This window comes from Triticum urartu, chromosome 7 (genome assembly GCF_003073215.2).
Source record: "Triticum urartu cultivar G1812 chromosome 7, Tu2.1, whole genome shotgun sequence".
NCBI lineage: Eukaryota > Viridiplantae > Streptophyta > Magnoliopsida > Poales > Poaceae > Triticum > Triticum urartu.
In genome coordinates, this window is record NC_053028.1 from 18,568,674 (window position 1) to 18,576,420 (window position 7,747).

Genomic DNA, 7,747 nt, shown 5'->3' on the forward strand with positions numbered 1-7,747 from the left:
TTGACAATATCGACGCCCACAACTGCTTTGTGTTCTACTCGTGCATAGAAACTACGCATAGACCTAGCTCATGATGCCACTGTTGGGGATCGTAACAGAAATTTAAAATTTTCTACGCATCACCAAGATCAATCTATGGAGTAATCTAGCAACGAGGGGAAGGAGAGTGCATCTACATACCCTTGTAGATCGCTAAGCGGAAGCGTTCAAGTGAACAGGGTTGATGGAGTCGTACTCGTCGTGATCCAAATCACCGATGATCCTAGTGCTGAACGGACGGCACCTCCACGTTCAACACACGTACGGAACAGAGACATCTCCCACGCCTTGATCCAGCAAGGAGGAGGGAAAGGTTGAGGAAGAAAGTCCAACAGCAGCACGGTGGCGTGGTGGTGATGGAGTGGCAGTTCTCCGGCATGGCTTCGCCAAGCTCACGTGGAGGAGGAGAGGTATTGGAGGGGAGGGGCTGCGCCAGGTTCAAGGGTGTGGCCTCCCTCCCGCCCCTCCACTATTTATAGGTGGGGATAGAGGGGGCCGGCCCCCTAGATCCCATCTAGGGTTGGGGGCATTTGCCAAGGGGGGGAGGAGTGCCTCCCAAGTCAAGTGGAGGCCCTCCCCCTTAGGGTTTCCCCTCTCCCATGCGCATGGCCCTTGGGGGGGCTGGTGCCCTTGGCCCATTAAGGTTAGGGAGCCCCCCTACAGCCCATGCTGCTGTATTGGCCGTGGTGGAACAATTTCCGGACCTCTGGACCCCTCCGGAATCCTCCGGAACCTTCCGAAAGCTTCCCGGTACAATACCGGAAAAAATCGAACTTTTCCCGGAACCCGAACAACAACTTTCCATATATAAATCTTTACCTACGGACCATTCCGGAACTCCTCGTGACATACGGGATCTCATCTGGGACTCCGAACAACATTCGGTAATCACATACAAGTCTTCCTAATAACCATAGCGTCATCGAACCTTAAGTGTGTAGGCCCTACGGGTTCGGGAACCATGCAGACATGACCGAGACAACTCTCTGGCCAATAACCATCAGCGGGATCTGGATACCCATGTTGGCTCCCACATGTTCCACGATGATCTCATCGGATGAACCACGATGTCGAGGATTCAGTCAATCCCGTATTCAATTCCCTTTGTTTATCGGTACGATACTTGCCCGAGATTCGATCGTCGGTATCCCGATACCTTGTTCAATCTCGTTACCGGCAAGTCTCTTTACTCGTTCCGTAACACATCATCCCGTGATCAACTCCCTGATCACATTATGCACATTATGATGATGTCCTACCGAGTGGGCCCAGAGATACCTCTCCGTTTACACGGAGTGACAAATCCCAGTCTCGATTCGTGTCAACCCAACAGACACTTTCGGAGATACCTGTAGTGTACCTTTATAGCCACCCAGTTACGTTGTGACGTTTGGCACACCCAAAGCACTCCTACGGTATCCGGGAGTTGCACAATCTCATGGTCTAAGGAAATGATACTTGACATTAGAAAAGCTTTAGCAAACGAACTACACGATCTTGTGCTAGGCTTAGGATTGGGTCTTGTCCATCAAATCATTCTCCTAATGATGTGATCCCGTTATTAACGACATCCAATGTCCATGGTCAGGAAACCGTAACCATCTATTGATCAACGAGCTAGTCAACTAGAGGCTTACTAGGGACATGGTGTTGTCTATGTATCCACACATGTATCTGAGTTTCCTATCAATACAATTCTAGCATGGATAATAAACGATTACCATGAACAATGAAATATAATAATAATAACTAATTTATTATTGCCTCTAGGGCATATTTCCAACATATATGTAGGTACAATCAGAGCATACAGTGATATGTGGCATTGCACGTATGTGCGGGGTGATTAGATGATTATAATTAATGGACGTTCATGTTGTAACCCCACTAATCTCGCGAGGTTTTGATCATGACAACATGCACGAATTTTTTCGACAAAAGTTTTGCCTCCGTAGCTATGCTTCAGATACTTTGGGTGCATTCATAGTCAAGAAAAATAAACTTTGTGAAGGCGTAAGGGGAATGTAGATTATGATCTACATGAGAGTCATGTATAATGACGATGTTAGTATGGGTTAGGCTCGAGTTTTTAATTAAATCTCGTGCTTCATACACCTCGCAAGTTAAACCAACAACGTGAAGTGTCATGCTTATGGTGTGTAGGAAAAGTATTTGCTAACTTAACCATAGCAGCCACAGTAATTAGCAAAGCAATTAGAGCCGTCTAACTTGTTTTTGCAAGAGGTATGCATGTGATGTGGTATAAGGCTTTGATTATCCAATATGTTTCTATTAGATGTGATATTGTGTAACAATCTTATCTTGGCCCGCGATTCATGGTAAGGCATGATGGAGGGAGCCATATGATTGTCTTTTCTCTTATTTACTGACCTGCTTGTCAAGCTCGATGATGATGAAGAATACAATATAATGCGATGGTGGACCTCAACGCAAAAGTTGCATGCGGAGAATGAGTTTTAAGGCATTGAAAAGGATGAGCAAGATGGCAGAGACGATGTAGACTACTTCATCGGAAAAGGGGTACAACCCGTCACTAAATTACGAATTGCCTATGATGTTAATCCTTTTTCAAGCACCTTGATTCCGGAGTAGTCATCTATTAGGGTGATCTCTCATTGAAAATATCAAGTTGATAGTGTTAATCCAATTGTACCTTCCAAATACTTGCTGCTCCAAATACGACATGTCACATGCGTATAGTCGTAAACGATATTAAATGGGCATGAACGGTTCATACTGCAAGTACATTTGGTTGTCTTGACGAGATAGGAACACGGTCTTGATCTCAGAACACACCTATTGAAAGGTGAACAAGAGTCATATGGAGATAAGATTGATTGTTCATCTACCGGTCCCTTTGCTAATCATCAGTGATGTTACATCAATGGGTAGTAAGTCAGTCATGGATCTTAAATCACTAGTAATAAATTATGAGAGATATTAATTTTAGTGGGAGCACACTCTAGTTAAAACCCTTAATTGGAGTTACATTAATTTTGAACAATGTGATAACTCACAAGTGTAAGGGTCAGTTGTATCCTTTTTGAAAAATAAGAGTGTGACAACTCACAAGGTATAATATATATTCTCTCAAGTTCTACCGCTGACACTACTCTACGCACACTAACGTTCATTTTTCCTATAACAAGAAATAAAACTAGTTTGCAAAAATAAAAATATAGCTTTGCAAGATGATACAGAGTTAGTTGCTGATTTAATAAAAGAACAATAACGTAGAGAGTTTTGGAGAACTATGAGAAAATGATTGTCCCTAGGCAATTGAATATGACACGATAGTGATACTCCTCATACTTATGAGGGAGAGGCTTAATCTAACATACTTTTTGGTACTTGGATCACATGTTCCTATGATTGGAACTCTAGCAAGCATCCACAACTACTAAATATTAATTAAGGTAAAACTCAGCCATAACATTAAGTTAAAAGTCCCATTTGATTCCATATGCAACAACTCACGAACTCTCACTAGTGAAAAAACGGCTAGCCACAACTTCGGTTGTTGCCTCATCATTTTCAAACAACACCAGGGCTATTTTTTTCAATGGCGTTGGCACATTTGGTACGTCCGCTTTACATGGTTAATTCTGGCGTTATTTTATAACACGTCACAAATCTGTTGGTCCGTCTGTATGCACCGTTTGCAAGATAGTGGTGGTCACGCATTGCTATGCACGCCGTAGTTAATTATCTATTGTTGGCAAAATAACTTAAGTATCTAATTATTATACTTGTCAAAAAATAATTAATATTTTATATTACATTTTTGTCTTTACTATTATTGTTGTTTCTATCATTTTGGGTCTTTTATTTTAGTTGGTGGCGAGTCATTTTATGCCATCTCACCGCTATATTAATTTTTATTATATTTTTACCTATTTATTTTTTGTAAATGGTGAACATTTTTATATTATATTTTGTGAAAAAATATTGTAGTTACTTTTATTAAAGTAAGAAAAATTTAGTTGGGAAGGGTGACATTTTTATAATATATTTTGAGTTATTCATATGCTAAATTTTGTGATATTTTATGAAGTAAAACGGAGGGGAAGGATGCACATGCCTATTGGGCCTATGAGTGTGTCGGTAGCACTGTATTTAAAATGAAGAGACAGCGGCCCTCTCGCCCCAATTCTCTCTCTCTCTCTCTCTCTCTCTCGCTCGCTCGCTCGCTCGCTCTCTCTGCCCGCTGTCAACTGACCCGATGCTCGATCCCCTTTTTCGCCACTCGTCATTGGGCGATTCCGGTCATTTCCAGCCGTCTCCCGTGCTGAGGTAAACTTCAAAATACCCCCCCCCCTGCCCCACACACACAGACGCTCTTGTTGCCCTATCTTGTAGACCCATTACACTTATTTTTTTGCCTCACTTAGGTCATCACAATTATGGTTTCAGTGACGGCAAGGGATACGACGGTGACGAGCTTTGCCTCGGTGAGGGAGACGACTGTGATGAGCTCTGTCTCGACAAGGTGAGCTCTGCGTCAATTTCTTGCTAGGAATTATTCTATCCGATGGTCGGTTAGATGCCAAACTAAAAACAGTGTTAAAATGTTCGGGGTGCCAAACTGAAAACCTTTGCTAAAATGTGTAGTGTGCCAAACTAAAAAACACAGCTAAAATTTTACCAAATGTGTAGATTATTGCCCATGTGTACCAAACTAGTGTACCGAACATTGTCAAAATTTTACCAAATGTGTACATTGCCCATGTAGACGATTGCAAGCTAGTGTGCAAAAATGTAAACAGTGGCAAATTAGTGTCCATTCATACTCTAGGTTTAGGTTTAGTCAATTGTTAAGATCACACTTGCTATGATGCTTTTCTTACATAATTCCGAGGAAAGTGTGGGCATGTTTGGTTGCCATCCACAATTTGCCACACTTGTGTGCCACAAGTGTGGCATGACACCGTTTTTGTGGTGGCCAAATTGGTCGCCACACTTGTTGCAAACGTTCGGTAGCAGTTGTGGCTCAAGATGGCAATGGGATGAAACCCACCCGTTCCCACGAGAAAATCAAAAGCCCGTCAACGCCAACGTGCGCAGGGCCATTATATAACATGTCCCCTAAACATGTCTGGTTTTCTGAACCCGTGGGGAACCCATCTCCTTGAGCAAATTCGGAAACATTCCGGGATAGGATTGAGCGGCGGCTGCGAGATGGGATCGAGTGGCAGCTGTCGGAGGAAAAACTCTATGTTTAGGTTTATGTGGTGTGCTGCGTATGCGGGAGCGATTTGAGGAGCGCGTAGAGACCAAAAGAGGTACTTACCAAGCGAGGGTGGGGAGGACTGGAGGTCGTGTGATTTCGGGCTAGGGCTAGGCTGGTCATGTATGGGTAGAAATTGGTGGATATGCTACGTATTTTGACGAGTATATGGAGGGTTTCGGGTCCAGGTACCACTGAAACGGGTTTGAACCCACGAAACATGCCGGTTTTTGTAATGCACCCACCAGCAGCCCCGCGGGGTTAGAATGATGCCCATCGCCGTCCCATAATAGGGTAAAAAATCACGGGGACACGGGTTTCTAGGCCCTATTGCCAGGTGGTGCAATATGAGATGCTGAGACCTGTGTCCACTACTACTCTATCTTGGGAACCCCCACCGGTGGACAAGGTTGCGCTTTTGGTAGTGCCTTTTCAATTGTGGACCACACTCCAGTTGCGGGCATGATACTTCGAAAACATGTTGGGACGATAATCTTTGCCGTTTATAGATATTTGTTCCACTACAATGACGCCTTAGAAGATGAGATTCATGTTATGATGCGGGGCATGGCACTAGCCTTGCAACACATAGATCTCCCGGTCATTGTGCAGTCGTACCCGACCACGACCCTAACTATCTTCAGTGACGAGTCACTAGTCTAGTCTCCTTATGTTCATCTTGGCGTTAGAGATTCAAACCTTAAGAGAAGTTAGGGATTTTATTCCACAAAAACTTCATCGCTCTCAAAATAAAGTGGCAGAGTGTTTAGCAAGATATAGTCGAACTAAATGTAAAACCATTGTTTGGCTCCGCAGAGGTCCTCCACGTACCGAGGAATTCTCGCTTCTTAGCTGTAACTCTAACTCCCTTTCACCCCGCAAAAAAAAAATATGGCTCACCCTTAAATTGGAGAAATCAAAACAGAGAGGGTAACAAACGCTCGGTTTTCCCTCAAAATAAAAATAGAAACCCGGTTGGGCTGGATACTTTGATCTCAGAAGAAAAAATACGCTCAGTCACCTTTTTTTTAGGCATAGGCATGCTTGGAGCCTTGGCCGAGTTTCCTGGGGAGCGGCTATGTTCCGCTTACTCGGAGGCACACGGTTGCCTCACCTACAGGGCACAGTGGTGGGCCGGTCCAGTAGGACGTGGCTCGTCATGCTAATTTCACTCGTATTTCTTTTTACCTTTAATTTATATTTTAATTGCATATAGTTCAGAAGCTTAAATTCACTTCAGACAATTTCAAACTAGGAATTTCAGAAAATGTTAACCTAGTGTAAAAAAAAATAGTTAGTCCGGTTTTAGGAAATGTGCATTACTATGAAGAAAAATGTTTGTGCCAATGAAAAAATGTTTCTGTGTTTCAAAGCAACGATTGACGACATTTCAAAAGGTGTATACAAGATAAAAACTTATTTGTGCAATATAATTTATTTTCATACAACTAGAAAAAATATATGTGACATTTTGCGCAAATATACCTGCATTCATGAATTTTTTTAAAATGATATCGTGAACGGAAAAATAGTTTGTTCTAGCTTAAAAATGTTTATTTCCGTTAGAAACTGCACGTGATATTGTAAAGAAGTAATCAGGTATTTTCAAAAAAAATCCTTTCAAATTGTTCAAAAATGTTTATACACTGAATAAAATATGTTTGCATTGCTTAGAAAAATGATTAATGCCATTAAAAATATAGAATGTGTATTTAAAAAATGTTATCATTTATTTACAAAATTATTCAAGACATGTATTTAATAAAATTGTACATCCAGTATTTAAAAAAATGTCGAACGGGTATCAGAAAAATGTTTCATGTGTGCTTTGAAAACGTACATTGTGTACTGAGAAAAAACTAGGCATGTGTCAGAAAAATGAAAGGAGTAAAAATTACATAAAACAAAAAAAAAGGCAAAGAAAACCAAGAAAGAATCAAATGAAAACCAAAGTATAACAAAGAAAGGAAAACTAAAAAACAATGATAAAACAAAGAAAACCAAAGCAAAAAATAAAAATGAAGGAAAACATGTGAAACAACAAATGAAACATAAAAAGAAGTAAACGAAAAAGGAAAAACCTGTAGAAAACTAAACTATCCACTATAATGTGCCGGCCCGCTATACTTCGCCGATAGATGATTCCTATGAGGAATCATTAGGCCTTGTACAATGGGAGGTGCTTAAAGAGATGCTTAGAAAAATAAACCGGATTTTTCTGAAGCACCGGTGCCTATTTCTACATGAGGGGCGCTTAATTAAGCGTCTATCCTGTACAAATAAGCACTGATGCTTAAAGAAAGCCTGGTTTATTTCTCTAAGCACCTCCCCTAAGCATCTCTCATTGTACAAGGCCTTACGGGCACCATATAGCCCAGGTGGGGTTTCCTGTGTGTTGTTTGTAAAGCTCGTTGAGCCCGATTAGTATGGGCCTGCTCGGTAAAGGGAGCGCAAGCAACA